The 14,174-nt window shown below is 49.5% G+C and overlaps 1 protein-coding gene across 1 annotated transcript in view; it reads right to left on the bottom strand.

Moving 5' to 3' along the window:
- Positions 1-13,645, bottom strand: part of Atp2b3 (ATPase plasma membrane Ca2+ transporting 3) — a 70,766-nt gene extending 57,121 nt beyond the window's left edge. Inside the window, exon 1 of the mRNA XM_059251261.1 lies at positions 13,439-13,645. The gene's annotated coding sequence lies outside the window, so the exon portion shown is untranslated. The remainder of the gene's footprint in view (positions 1-13,438) is intronic.
- Positions 13,646-14,174: the final 529 nt, after the last annotated feature.

Below are 14,174 nucleotides of genomic sequence, written 5' to 3'. Positions count from 1 at the left end.
TGAGGATCCAGCCAAGGAATATAGATCCCAGAAAAACCCACATCCAGAATCATGGGGTTGGTAGGGATCCAGACATTGCTTAATTTTACCCTTGCTTGTGGGTAGGTCAACCTCAAACTGATGGCCAGTCACTTTAGTCTCACCTAGGGCAGCCCAGGCAAGATGTGCACGGCCTTCCCTACCTGGAGAACTGCCTACTCCAAAAGGGAGTTTGGGACCTCCACCCAATCTAATACTCCTCAAGAGCATCCCATGCCAAGCCAAGTTTGTGACTACATATTTGTCTGCTTTCAGAGGTTCTGGGAGTGCCCCAAGCTCTCTAGTCTAAAGAGGCCTCAGGACAGAATGATAGATACTGCAACCACAATGCAGTACAGCATGGCAGTTTCTGAAAAAAAATTCAGCATCATATTACAGCAGCTCTTCATCTCCTAAGAGTAGGAGGCAGAGACCCACAGAGACTTGTATAGCCCTGTCTGCAAAAACATTACTCACTGTAGCCAAAAAGTGGAAACAGCCCAATGTCTATAGATGGACGACTGAACAAACAGATTGGGTGTGTCTCCATTTGCATATAATGGAACATCAGTCAGGTAATTACCACACATGCTATAATGTGGTTGACATAAAAGGACAGAGCCTGTCTGGATTCACTTCTGGGAGGTCTTGAGAGTCACCAGCCTTATAGAGACAGGCAGTAGGATAATGGGTGCTGAGGACTGGGGAGGAGGATGAGGAGCTGGTGTTTAGTAGGGCTGAGCTAAAGCTTAGGACAATGATCAAGTTCTGGAGATTGATGGTATTGATGGTGGTACAGCAGTGAGGATATGGGGCATGCTTTCAAGTCTTTCGGCTCTAATGGTGGAGATGTCCTGTTTTGTGGTGTGTGTGTGTGTGTGTGTGTGTGTGTGTGTGTGTGTGTGTGTTCTATAATGCCAAAAGGAAATAAACCCAACCAGCCACTTTTCTCATTTGTGTCCAAGGTGGTAGACAGGAAGCCTGAATGGTCTGCTGTGGTGTCCTAAGTCATATTGTCTCACCCCTGGGCAGGTCAAATCAGTGATCCATTCTGCTGATGTGGAAATGAGCTTTTAGGGAGAACCCCCTTAGGGAAATGTCAACCTAAGTAGCCCTTTCCCCATGTGCCCTACTAACATCCCACAGTTTCTTTGTCCCCATCCCTGCTACTTGCTGGCTGCTGCTACCATTATTGCCCACCTTCTTGGACCACTTTTGTTTCTGTCTTGTGGTGCTAGGGGAAGACCCCCTGGTCCAAGAATTCTAAACCAGTGGTCTGCCACTGTTATGCCCCAACTTGCTCTTCTGATTGGAAATGGTTGAAGCAAGCATGTAGTCCCTTTCTTGTAGCTACTGGCAGAGCTTCCTTGGGAGCAGCAAGCCCAGTCCATCGTCAGAAGCAATGATCTAATCACTTGGGGAAAGCCTGGCCTCAAGATGGGTGAATTCTGTTTACAAAATATGCCTTTGGAAGCAGATCTTGGTGGTCAAGACTTGTGATTTCAGATATGTAGCAGGCTGAGATGGGAGGATTGAAAGTTCAAGGCCTGACTGTGCTGTAGAATGAATTTAAGGCCAGCCTGGGTAACTTAATGGGACTCTGTCTCAAAATAAAAAAAATAATAAAAAGAAGGCTGGTGTAGTGGTTTGAAAACGGCCCCCAAAGGGAGTGGCACTATTAGGAGGTATGATTTTGTTGGAGTAGGTGTGGCCTTTGGGGGGGGGAAGTGTGTCATTGTGGAGGTGGGCTTTGATGTCTCATATATGCTCAAGATATGCCCAGTGTCTCAGTTCACTTCCTGATGCCTTTGGATCAAACTGTATGACTCTTAGCACTAGCACCATGTCTGCCTGCACACCACCATGTTGCACCATGATGATAATGGACTAAACCTCTGAAACTGTAAGCCACCCCAATTAAATGTTTTCCTTTATAAAAGTTGTCATGGTCATGGTGTCTTGTCACAGCAATAGGAACCCTAACTAAGACAGCTGGGAACACAGGTTCACGGTAGAACTCTTACTTAGCCATCATGAGGCCCAGAGTTCAACCCCTAGTGCCAAAAATGGCTTTGGGAAGTGCTAATGAACCCCTAGAATGTTCTGGAAGAGACTATATGATATTTTGCTAGCTAGATGTCTTGCTGTCCAGTCCATGACTGTATATTTTGACTCTCTTACAGCTACATATGACCATGTAAGTACACTTTGGCCAATTGAATATAAACAGAAGTGACTGGGACAACTTCAAGGTTCAAGTTGAGGCGTGAAAGAGAAGGAACATGTTCTTCCCTGCTCTTCTTCTGCCTGCTGGCTGAAATGCTGATGTGAGGATTGGGTGGTAACAGATATCTTGTGTCATCTTGCGCATGAATCTATGTGTATCATATAGGAGCCCACATCCCTATATACTAAAAAGCCATCACAGCAGACACAGATTGTGCAGCTAGACTTCTGTGTGAGCCAGGAGTTAACTTCTTTGCTGACAAAGCTGCTAATATTCCTGACCTTCACTAAAGAGGATAACCCCACAACCTAAAGAAATTGGAGATGCAGAGGGAAGAACTAGAGCCTCCACCTTTACTATGTGCCCAATTCAGGCCTGGTTATGGGGAGTTAGGAGGCTTTCCAAACTTTTCAGGATCTGCCAAATCTCACACTTTCATGGGTTCCCTGTAGCATATGATCATCTGTAGCCTGGCTCCCTCTCACCTGTATTATTTGACACTGTCCTAGATGTTCTAGTCAAAGCAGAGGGAGAAGACAGGACCATAAGAAAGAGAAAAGGTCAGTCCTGTCATATGCAAGCCAAGCCAGTGGGCCGTGTTGAGTACTGTGTACCAAGGCATTGTGTGAATGATTATGATTGCTCTGCACAGTGAGGCTCTATGTCAAGGGATGAGGATGCCTATTGTGGCATCTAAGGAATAGAGATTGAGGTGCTTATTCAGAGTCATATTGCCAGCAAGGAGTAGAGGCTGATGTAAACTTGAGTAATCTGGCTTCAGATTCTGTATGGCTCTTCTGCTAAGTGACTGCCCAGAACATCCAAGAAAGCAATGGACACCTGATTAGAACCAATTCAAAGAGTTAATAAAGTGGCTGGATAGGTTGTGTCCTTGTGCAGCTCAAGCACTGGCTGCAGAATCATTCAGCCTATCTGGAAACAGGACTTCATTTTTCCTTGCCGAGTTGGTATGCACCCAGTGCAGATCTTCATGGGGCTTGATCTGTTTCTCTGGAGGCTTCCCCCTGACCATTAGGCCAGGGAAAATAAGGCAGGGCAAGGCTCTTTGTTCAGTCTGTCAGTTCTGCTTCACATGTCTTTCCTAAACCTTTTACCTTTGTCTATCCTGAAGCTGATATCAGCCAGACCCCAGAGTTCAAAGGTCAGGACCAAGCTCCACTGCTGAAGCCAGAACATTCTGCTTGGCCTCAGGGTGGGGCCTCCCAGGATGTTTTCCATTTTAGGGGCCATCCCTAGGCCTGCTTGGATCCCACATGGCTCTGGGGTCCCTAGAATATTTTTGTGGGATGAGTCAACATGCCCACACAAGTGGTTCTTACAGTGCTGCATGGCCCTGAGTTACAAAGGGAAGTTAGAAACTCCCTTCTGGCTGGGGCCATGCAGTATGGTTACTGGGGTCATGACTCTACATGGAGAAAGGGGACAGTCATTTGTTTTCTGCCAGAGAAGGCAGAAGCCGAAAAAGGAGAGAGCTAGGGAGCAGGAGCTGGAGAAGCCGATGGGCAGGAAGCATAATGACACTAATTATCCAATTACAGCGAGCTGTGCGGGCAGAGAGCTGCATTGCAGCAGGAGCCAAGTCAGGCCCGCGCCCCGCCCCCACATGCTTCTTGCACACGCAGGCCCTCACTTCCCTCCTGCTCTGAGGCACAGACAGCTGGGCCACCCTGTGGTCTCTAGAGAGGTAAGGAGACCAAAAGCCACCATGGCTAGCCTCTGTGAAAGCCTCCTACCCAGGAGGCAGCAGGTTCTAATCCTCCAGCCCTTCATATCCAGAAAACTCCCTGCTGGAAGGAAGGACACCCAAGTCTCCCAGCTCTTCTGGCTACTGTGGTACCAGTCCAATGCCAGAGTCATCCTAACAACCGGAAATAGCCAAGGTCTAAACAGGTAATTAAGGAAATTATAGACAGCTGGAAGCCATTGGGGCTACAGGCCAGGCTGAGTCCTTCCAGCCAGGACAAGCAGGGACTAGATAAGAGGACTACAAGGACATGCATGTGTGGGGGGTTTGTTTCTGGAAGCAGGTTAAAGTCCTTGGCCAACGGCAGAGGCAGGGGTAAGAGGAATTCACTGCTGTCAAGGTCAGGAGTTGGAGGTGTAGGGGTCCCAAATGCTCATAAAGTAATCTCTTTAGGTCACTTTTGTTACTTAGCTTACTCACCCAGAGGACCAATCCCATGTGGAAAAGGAGCTGTAAAGAAATGGGCTTGTCACTGTGTGGAGTTCTGAGGCCACAGGGGTCTCAAACCTACTTTTCTTCCCTTTGAAAAATTCTTGACCATGATATTCTTAGCAGAGAAGAGGGCAAGGGTACTGGGGATAGAAAAGACTAGAGATGGGAATCAACTGTTACTGCTATCTCTCTGACCTAGAGGCAAAGGCTCAGCACACTCAGGTCTCAGTATCCGTTCCCCAGGTTGTCCAAAACTGCTGCCTGTTGTCAAATGCAGTAACAAAGGAAGAAAAGGCTAGTGACCCATGGTGGCCCCAAGAAAGGACACCTCCGAAATTACAGCTCAGGGAGGGTCACCTAAAATGCTGCTAGGCACAGCTCCAGCATCCTTACCAACCCCAAATGGCTATGATGGCAGGACCTGAAGGTCCCCCAGGGCCTGGCTGCCACCGGGATCACATGGACTGAGCTTTGCACCACAAAGGTCATGCAGTGTCCATGGGGTGGCCTGGGAGGGGCTGGGTCCTGAAGAGGCCCCTTCACATCAGGGCACATGAACACTAAGTCAGGGGTCCAAGTGCACCCCCTTAGCAGGCCACAGAGGCCATCAGGGGCCCAACCCAGACCCTCCTCTAGGTTCTCCCACTTGCCCTGTAGATGCTCATGAATAGATGCCTTGTGAGACTGAGAGCTGGGAGAGGCAGTGATAGGTAGTGAGGCAAGGCTTCTCCCTGGGAGGTAGACATGTAGAGTTTCTCCCACTCCTCCCCTAAGGTGATCCCAATGATGTTATGGTTGTGCTTCCTCTATGGAAGGGTATCAGGGAACACAGGAGACAGCCAGTAGCCCAAGAGTTCTGACCATGCCTGGACTCACATGCTCAGACAGCCCAATGGCCCTCCCATGGACCATCAGTCCAAAGATTCTAAGCAGCCACCCCCAGGCCAGCCCTCTCTCCTCCTTGGACCCAAAGAATAGAATGTGGTGGCTCTTCTTGCTCTTCTCCCCAGGATAGGTAGGGCCTTTTCCAAACAAAGGTCCAGCCAATGTTCATTGAGTTGGGGGCCAATGAGTCATGGGCCACAAGGGAGACTAGATTGTGTGAGACAAGTGCTGAGGACAGAGTTGTTCTGTCCATGTGCCATATATGCCTCCTTCCCTTGTTTTCTGCACTAGGTTCCCATTCCTAGTGGCAGCCTCCCTCCTGGAAGTCCCCAGGTATCGATAACCCTGGACCAGCTGTTCCTAGGCCACAGTCATCCCTTCCAGACCTGTGACTCCAAGCCAAGATGTAGTGTGTGTGGTCCCAAATCTACTGGGAGAAATGAAGCCCATGGGGATAGGAAAGGACCCTTGTGCCTGAACAGAAAGTTTGAGGCCTGAGATGTGACATAGAACCCTAGCTCTGCCATGGAAACAGAACAGTGCTCTGAAAACATCAAATGGTTTCAGCAGTGCTGGCTTAAGCTGGAGCAAGAACCTCTCCCTTCTCTGTCATGTCCCATGCCACTATCATGGCCCTGGCCATCCATCCATGCAAACTTTGGTTCAGCAGTATCAAATCAATCTCAACACATAACCTGGGTCTGGCTCATGTCAAAATACCAGAGTGCAAATAATTCTGAGTTCTGGGATAGTCCAGGGACTAACAAAGTTCCAAAGTGAGTTCACAAAGGGAAAATAGGATGGCTCATTCTCAAATACTTTTTATTCAGAGAAACAAAGAGGCCAGTGGCCAACATTCATCAGCTGGAATGAAATGGTCACAGAGCCTTCTCCATCTCTCCTTTTCCTTGATTCCCTCCATCCTTTCCTGTTTGTTTAGTCTGGAAGCTCTGTTTGTAATTTTGCTGTCCAGGAACTCCAATGATACCAGCAGGCATGTCAATGGGGGGGGGGCGTATTTTGAGGGGAAGATGAAAGATCCAGTATAAATTCTCCAAGGAACAAGGGACTTGATAAAGGAATGGGGACCTGTGGCCAGCAACCTGGCTGAGGGGACACAATGCTTTCTCACCTCATAGTTGTGGAAATGAATTTCTTTTTAATTAAATGAGGTTCAGTAACTACGGCTCAAGGGCCAAATCCAGCAATATGTGTTTGTGAATAAAGTTTTATTAGCACATTGCCATACCCATTCATTTTCATATGGTCTGTGTCTATATTTGTACTTCCATAAAGAGCATGGTAGCTGGGATAGAGACCATGCACTCTGCAAAGTGGAAAATATTTACCAGATATTTTACTAAAAACAAAATAGATCCAATTTAGAAACTTGTAGAAATGTTCACCCTCAATGGCAATTAATTGAAGACAAAGCAAAGTAGATGTTTTCTGACCTAGATACCTATGGCAGTTTGTTTGACTGGAATACCTAAAGCTGGCAAGGCCACAGCGAGTAAGCCCTTCTGGCACATTCAGAAGCCCTTCTGGAGAGCCACTTGGCAGGCTGCACTCTTGTCTGGGTCCTCTCTCTCCTCAGGACAGAGTGAGTGTTCTGTCCCAAGATACTTAGTAGAGTCTCATGCAAAAGAGTGAAACAAATCCAGCTGCCTAGATTTCCAAAAATAGCCAAATAATTAAGTGAATTACAATCTCTTGAGAGAATACTATTTAGCCATTAAAAATTGTAATTACTGAGGACTTCCCTGATAAATCAGTATGCCTGATAAATAACTGTCAAATGAGTGAATGATTATTTGCAGTTTCTTTGTGGCACAGTTCAAGGATGACGTTTTTGTGGTAAGTACCTTAACAAAGTAAACTATGTTCATTTTGGAAAAAAAGTTAATTTAGGAAGGGATTATATTAATAAGAAATGCTTATGTGAAGTAAAAAATAGATCACACAATTGAGCTCATGGTTTAATTACAGTAATGTGAAAATAAATAGTTTATGCAAAGAAAAGAGAGCAGAAATAAGTCCAATAGAATGGAAAACTGGCTTACACTTTGGTGATAGGATGAAGTAAAGAGGAGCTTCCTACATCTTAGACTTTTTTGTGTTTTATTTTTCTAATAGTAAAAAAAGAGTATGTCTATAAAGCATTAGTTTTTTTTTGTTCTTTGTTTTTTTGGTTTTTTGAGACAGGGCTTCTCTGTGTAGTTCTGGTGTGTATCCTGGATCTCGATCTGTAGACCAGGCTGGCCTTGAACTCACAGAGATTTGCCTGGCTCTGCCTCCTGAGTGCTGGGATCAAAGGTGTGAGCCACCACCACCCAGCAAAGCATTAGTTTTTTAAATAGGAGGAACGTAAATGTAGCTGGAAGTTTTCCTGTATCCTGCCCAGTCCTGCAGCTGCTCGGACCCAAATAAACACACAGAGACTTATATTAATTACAAACTGTATGGCCATGGCCTATGGCTCAAGCTTCTTGCTAGCTAGCTCTTATAACTAAACTCAGCCCATTTCTATTAATCTAGATGTCACCACATATTCTGTGGCTTTACCTGTGTGCTTCCTGGATGGTGGAATGGCATCTCCTCTGCCTTTGCCTTTCTTTTTGGGTGCTGAGTTACACCCCTACCCCCATCTTTCCTTTAAGTATCTTCCATTATTATATTCCTCTACATAAGTATGTATTTGTCCCGACTGTGGCCCTGGCGGGACACAGGAAATCTTTCGACTACATAAATGTTGTTAAAAAAAAAAAAAAAAACAGACAACACCTTACCCATTTATACAGAGCTTCCCGGGCCGCTGAGCTGTGTCTTCCCAGTCCTGACTCCTCCTCCCAGCTACCAAATGCAAGGGTGCCTTGAGTACATGGTGGAGATTAATGAGGACTATCAGGATCTTGTAGTGTTAGGATTTGGTGCTGACTCCAATTTGGGTGTGTAAGGGCCCCTGGAGTCAGCAGGATGCCTGGCATAATTATTCCACCCCTCCCAGATAGATCTGAACTGGTCCTTATGAAGCACCACTCTGGCCCTAATGAACTTTTCAAGGCATAAATGAGCTGATCTGGAGTGTCCACATCTGCTTCCATTACTCCCTTTCAAGGAATCAGGAGAGAGTGGCTCAGGATCTGTGTAGGGACTTTGAGTGGCAACTTGCTGAGCGTGTTGGAATGACTAGATAGTCTCTAGTTTCTATGACCAATCTAGCAAGCACCAGCCCCATGTGGCTCCTGAGAAGCTGGAGCTCAGGCTGTCTAGCTTAGTCTGAGTTGCTTAGCCAGGATGGGCAGGGCAGGGGTGAAGCTGGGGGCTGAGCTCTGAGACATGCAGCCTGGCCTCACAGCCTCCACCAAAGCTGCTGGATCCATCCAGCTGGGTGCTTTGGTGGCGGTATATTCTTTGATGAACACAGTGAAGCACATTTGCTATGTGAGGGTGGGAAGCACATTTGCTTTCCTCACTGCTCTCACAGAAGCAGACACAGGGCACAAGGGTCACTACAAATATGGTTGAATGATTATGGAACAGAGTCCCCAAGGGCCATCACACCAATAAGATGTGGCCCCTGGCATGGCTGGACACATCTCAACAATAGAATACATTCATCCTGGCACCTTGTGTCCTCAGTTGTTAAGCCCTCTGATCAGAGCCTAGCTAATCAAAGAACACTTCCTCAAATGTTCATCAGTGCCCAGAACTCCCCCAAGGCTTCATTTCTGGTAGGTTTTCTGGGAAAGCCTGAGCCATAGTTGGGCTACTAGTAGCTTGAATGCCACAGGGAAGTGCCATACAGATGGCTTCAGGACCCGTGTCAGGACTTAGGTCTGCATACAAACTGAGATGGTACCTTTGGACAGCAATGGGAACATTTACATTCCTCATCTAATAGGGAAGCCAGCAGCCATACATGGCTACTAAGTACTTGTAACACATTCAGTGCAACAAAAGATGGGGCCTTGTAATTTTACTTTAATTAAATTGCCACTTGTGGCTAATAACTGGCACATCAGTGTTGGTTTAGAAAGTGTCTCAAGACTGTGGCTCATGAAAGAATTCATTTGAAGGAATGGTTGTCCATTTCCTGGGAGAACCAAGAACAGTGGGTTCTATATCCCTTTGGAAAAGGCACACTTCAGGCTTGGACAGATGGCTCAGTGCTTAAGAGCACTTAGTGCTCTTGCAGGGGACCCGGTTTGGTTCCCAGCACCCACATGGTGGTTTGCAACTGCCTGTAACTATAGTTTTGGAGGATCTGATGTCCCTTCCGATCTCCACGGGCTCCTGCATGTACATGGTATGCACCCACATGATGCACATATATACACTCAGGCATACACACATACAAATAAAATAAAAGAAATAAATATTTAAAAAGAAAAAGCAAAGTTTGAGGTAAATGACAGTATCTCCCATTTAAACACCTTTGGTTTGGGCACAAGTCTCTGGAAACCTTTTGGGCTCCAAGAGAGTCTACTTGCTAGCCTTAAGAAGTCTGCCTGAACCATGTAGCTCTAGTTCAGTTTTGTCATCTACTCAGCCATGTGACCTTGGACTTGTTCCCCTCCCAACCTTGGCACAGTCTCAGATGCCCAAATTCCTCTACATCTGAGAACCTCCTTCTCTCTGTTCTGGTGATGTGTGTCTCAGACCTTTCTCCCCAGGCTTCTCCCAGGCCTGCTGCCAGCACTGTCCACCCAACAGAAGGTACCCCAGCAGGAGAGGGCTATCCAGCTGGGCACTGTTGGCCTGGCTTACACTGGCCCAATCAGGCCAGGGAGGAGGGCTACAGTGAGGAGCTGGGAAATGACAGGGGACAAGGAGGAACCATCTGTACATTGCAGGTCTTCATTTCCCATGGCCAGCCTGGGGTACAGCTAGGGATCACTCTGAAGTCAGAGATGGCACTGAAGGGTCTTCAGGGGGGCTTTGGTGCCACAGTCCAGGTCTCCATTCATTATCTGCTCTTCTTCATGGGTGTCCCTGAAGCCATCACATAGATAATTTATTGAAAGTGAATCATTCTCCATGTGCTTTGGATAGGTAGAAATCACCTTTTATCCTTTTTTCTCAGTGGGGACATGGGTGGGGACACCAATATCTCAGCTTCTGAGCTGCAGAATGTTCCTAAGAATCTTTAGCTCTACCCAGAAGTGTTCCCCAGACAGTCAGCTCAAATACTCAGTGCTCTCCTCAGTAAAGTTCAACACATACTTCTAGAGACAATGGAAGAAACTTCTGGAGACATCATAACAGGTGGTTTTGCCATCCTCTGGCTATGTGACCTTGAGCAAGTTACCTAACTTCTCTGGGCCTCAGTCTGATAATCTGTCAACTATAGATAATAACAGCACTTGCTTTATTCAGTTATTATTTCAATGAAGGGCAGGGCAAAGGATGTCTGTGGAGCACTCGGGACAGTATCTGGCACAAGGTGACTCCCATTGTTAGTGTTATCATTATTGCTATTTGATTTGCTAGTAACCTAGGATGGAGACAGTAACCATTTCTGAATCACAGTCTCCACCAATATAAAATCAGAAGGGTTATATACAGTACACCAACTTGCTCTGGGAGGTGGAAGGGATCAGGGCAAATGGCTGGAGGAAGCTGGACCTGGCTGCATTAGCTCCAAGAATCCAGCTAAGCTCATCTCATAGCAGCCATGCTCAGAGGGGCTTTGATAGCTCATTAAAGCCCCCTTTGGATATCTCTCTGGCAGGCTGGGCCAGATTGGAATACTGTGCAGTGATCCACAGACTGACCTCTCCTGCTCACTGACTAGTTTCACTCACTGGCTAACTTTTCAGCTCTTCTGCTCTCTCGAATGTTTCAACCTAGCATCTCCAGCTAGGAATCCTGAAATATCAGTACAGGACCTGCAAGGTGCATCCTGCTCCTCAGATTTAGATAAGGAAAGGGACTCAGCCAAGGTCACAGAAACCATCAGACATAAAGCTGGCACCATACCCTAGAGCTCCTGTCATTAGGGACAAAGATAGGTGTCTGCCATAGGCTGCTGGTGCCCCTGGTTGCCCCCAGGGGTTCATAGTGGCATTCCCTATGCTGAGGCTGGCATTCTTCCAAGCATACTCCCAGCCTTGGGGGCTCCCTTCCCTGAGGACTGGCTCTCCTTCTGGCTTTGTGCAGAACCCCCTCCCACGCCCGACCTACTCCCATCTGCCTGCCTCACCTCCTCTGTGCCAGAGCATGGCTGCCCTCCCCTCAAACCACCTGGCAGGGCTGGGATTGGACCAGATGGAGCTGATCAAGACTGCCTGTGCCCTTGGCCCTCTCCCGCCTTGAGGCTAGTGGCAGGCAATCGATGCCCCAGGACCACAAGTGCCCAGTTCCTTCCGACTGACCAGCTAGCTGTTCTGGTGAAGACTTGAGGGGTCAGCTTTACCCTTGGCTCCTCTGCTAGGCCTAATCTTGGCCCCAATGGAACTTGGCAGACTCTAAGACCACTCCTCCAGGCTCCCCTTTCCAAGCCAGGAAGCCTTAGTTTCCTTGTCTATGAAGGGTGGTGGTGGTGGGTGTAAACACATCAGTTTATGAATATGGTTGATAGAAGGCTCCACCAGGGGGTCCAGTAACCTGCTTAGAACCATGTGTGGATGCAGGAGGAGGAGCTCAGGAAGGGGGATGATATGGCATTATTCATACACACACACCCCATAGATATACAGGAGCATCCCCAGCTATCTGCTCAAACAAAAAGGGACCTCCATCTATGCCCTCAGTGTACTGCCAAGTCTCTACCCTCCTGGAGCCTCAATGATCCTGTCTGTGAAATGGGGACAGAGGTCAAGACTTTGCATCTTGTTAGTGAGTCTATAGATCCAGCAGAATCAAGGTCATGAATGTGCCACACAAAAAACAAGTGCCCACTTTGCCAAACCTGTGCCAGGCACCTGGGAAGTCATGTAGATTAGGAATCAAACCTTTGCTTTAAATGGTCACATACTAGGAGGGACAAGGGCAGAGATCCAGAGCCCAGAACTATGGGTGGTGGTGTATATGCAGGTGGCATTTGCCAGGCTGGTGCCAAACTCCTTGTAGAGAGCTAGGGGAGACTGGGGTGGGGACTTGATCATGTAGCACCCACTTTAGGTCAGAAACCCAAGGCCCCATCTGTGAAAGAAGTAGTAGCCTTATTTGGGGTCTGGCCTTGGAGTGGCAAACATTCAGTGAGGAGTGGGAGATCCTGGCCCTGCCTACCTTGCAGCAAGAGAATGACAGAGGCGTGCCAGAGCTCCCAGTCTAGGAGTTGCTGCCTGTCTGTTCTGCCTAGGTGAGGCACCAGGACCCTGACCCCTGACCCTGCCTTCTGCCTCTCCCCTGTTGGCTGAGTCACTAAGCCCCATAGTGGCTCACAGGATAGGGAGAGCGGGTCATAGAGAGAGGAGCCGGTCTTCCTGGGCTCCAGAGATGTTGCCAGTGGCTCCACATCCCAGAATAGCAGAGCTGGAGCCTTCAGTCCCAAGAACACTGAGGCTCCCCATCACAGAAACCCTCTGGCCAAGGTCACACAGGTGAGGAGAGGAGCTGTTGGCAGAGATGAAGGACTTGTTCAAGTGTGGCTCTGCCACTTCACTTGCCCGTGGCACTGTCCATGCCAGCGGCAGGGTCAGCTGGGCAGCTATGTGGGCGTGCAGGGAACAGTGTAGGAACATGTGAGGGGGAGGATGACACAGTACGAGGAGGCGGGGGAGGGGTTGCCTTGAAGCCCTGGGAAGGTGTGTGGGCAGGGGCTAGACTCTTGGCTCAGGCCTGGCACCCCTGGGCTATGCCTGCTTGGAGCCCCAGCCCACAGTCCCCAGCGGCCTTGTTCCCTAGACACAGATGCGCGTGCGCATGGGATGCGGGGTGCAAGGTGCGGGTGCGGGGTGCTCCCCACCATCTCTGAGGCTCCGGGGTGACACGCACCCGTGTTGCCGCAAGGACACGCAGGCCCGGCCCTTAGGGAGCAGGTGCCTTGGGCGGGATCCTGCTTACCCCCACCTGCCGCCGCGCCACCTGCTGGGCCGCCCTCTCGCCCCCGCCTGCTAGCGCGCCCACCCCTTCTGCTCCCGCCTGTGCGCCTGGGCACCACTTACCCCGGCATGGGCACAGCCGCCACCGCGGCCTCTGCTCTGGCTGTTGCTGTTGCTGCGGGAGGGCGCCCGGAGGGCAACGATCAGCTCCAAGGACGGAGAGGCCCGGGCACCGGGCGGCCTGACCAGCAGTGCGGAGCAGGACCCTCCGCGGCAGGCGAGGGCTGTGTCCCAGTGCTCCCCACGCTCCGCACCAGCGGCGGCGGGCGACGCTGCGCGCTCCACTCCAGCCGCAGCTCTAAGCGCGGAGGGAGGGAGGAAGGGGTGGGGGAGGGAGGGAGCCGGAGGTGGTGGCGGTGGCAGTGGCAGTGGCGGTGGTGGTGGTGGCGGCAGCGGCGGCGGCGGCGGCGGCGGCGGCGGCGGCGGAGGAGGAGGAGGAGGAGGAGGAGGAGGAGGAGGAGGAGGAGCGGATGGAGGGGCAGTGCACTGGCGAACAGGCTCTGGGGACAAGGTGCTTCTGAGCCTTGCGCCTGGTGTGCGCCCTTCTGTTCCCAGGATGCTAGGGAATGCCAGCACTTCCTAGCCTGGCATGGCCCTCCAAGGACACTGGCAGAATAGTGGTGGGTGTGGTTAGAAAGTGGGGGCTGAGAAGCTGCTGGTGCAGAAAGCCCCCTCATGTGACTGGGGCAGCAGGTTGTCATACCTCTCAAGACCCTCTCTGCCCTTGGGGTTTGGAGCTGATTTGTAGCTTGGGGTCTCTGGGCTCTTGGTGGGCTCCTGTGGTTGGTAGTTGTCCTGT

This window comes from Peromyscus eremicus, chromosome X (assembly GCF_949786415.1).
Source record: "Peromyscus eremicus chromosome X, PerEre_H2_v1, whole genome shotgun sequence".
NCBI classification, from domain to species: domain Eukaryota; kingdom Metazoa; phylum Chordata; class Mammalia; order Rodentia; family Cricetidae; genus Peromyscus; species Peromyscus eremicus.
The sequence above is the reverse complement of the archived record's forward strand: the minus strand, read 5'-3'. Positions and strand labels throughout refer to the sequence as shown.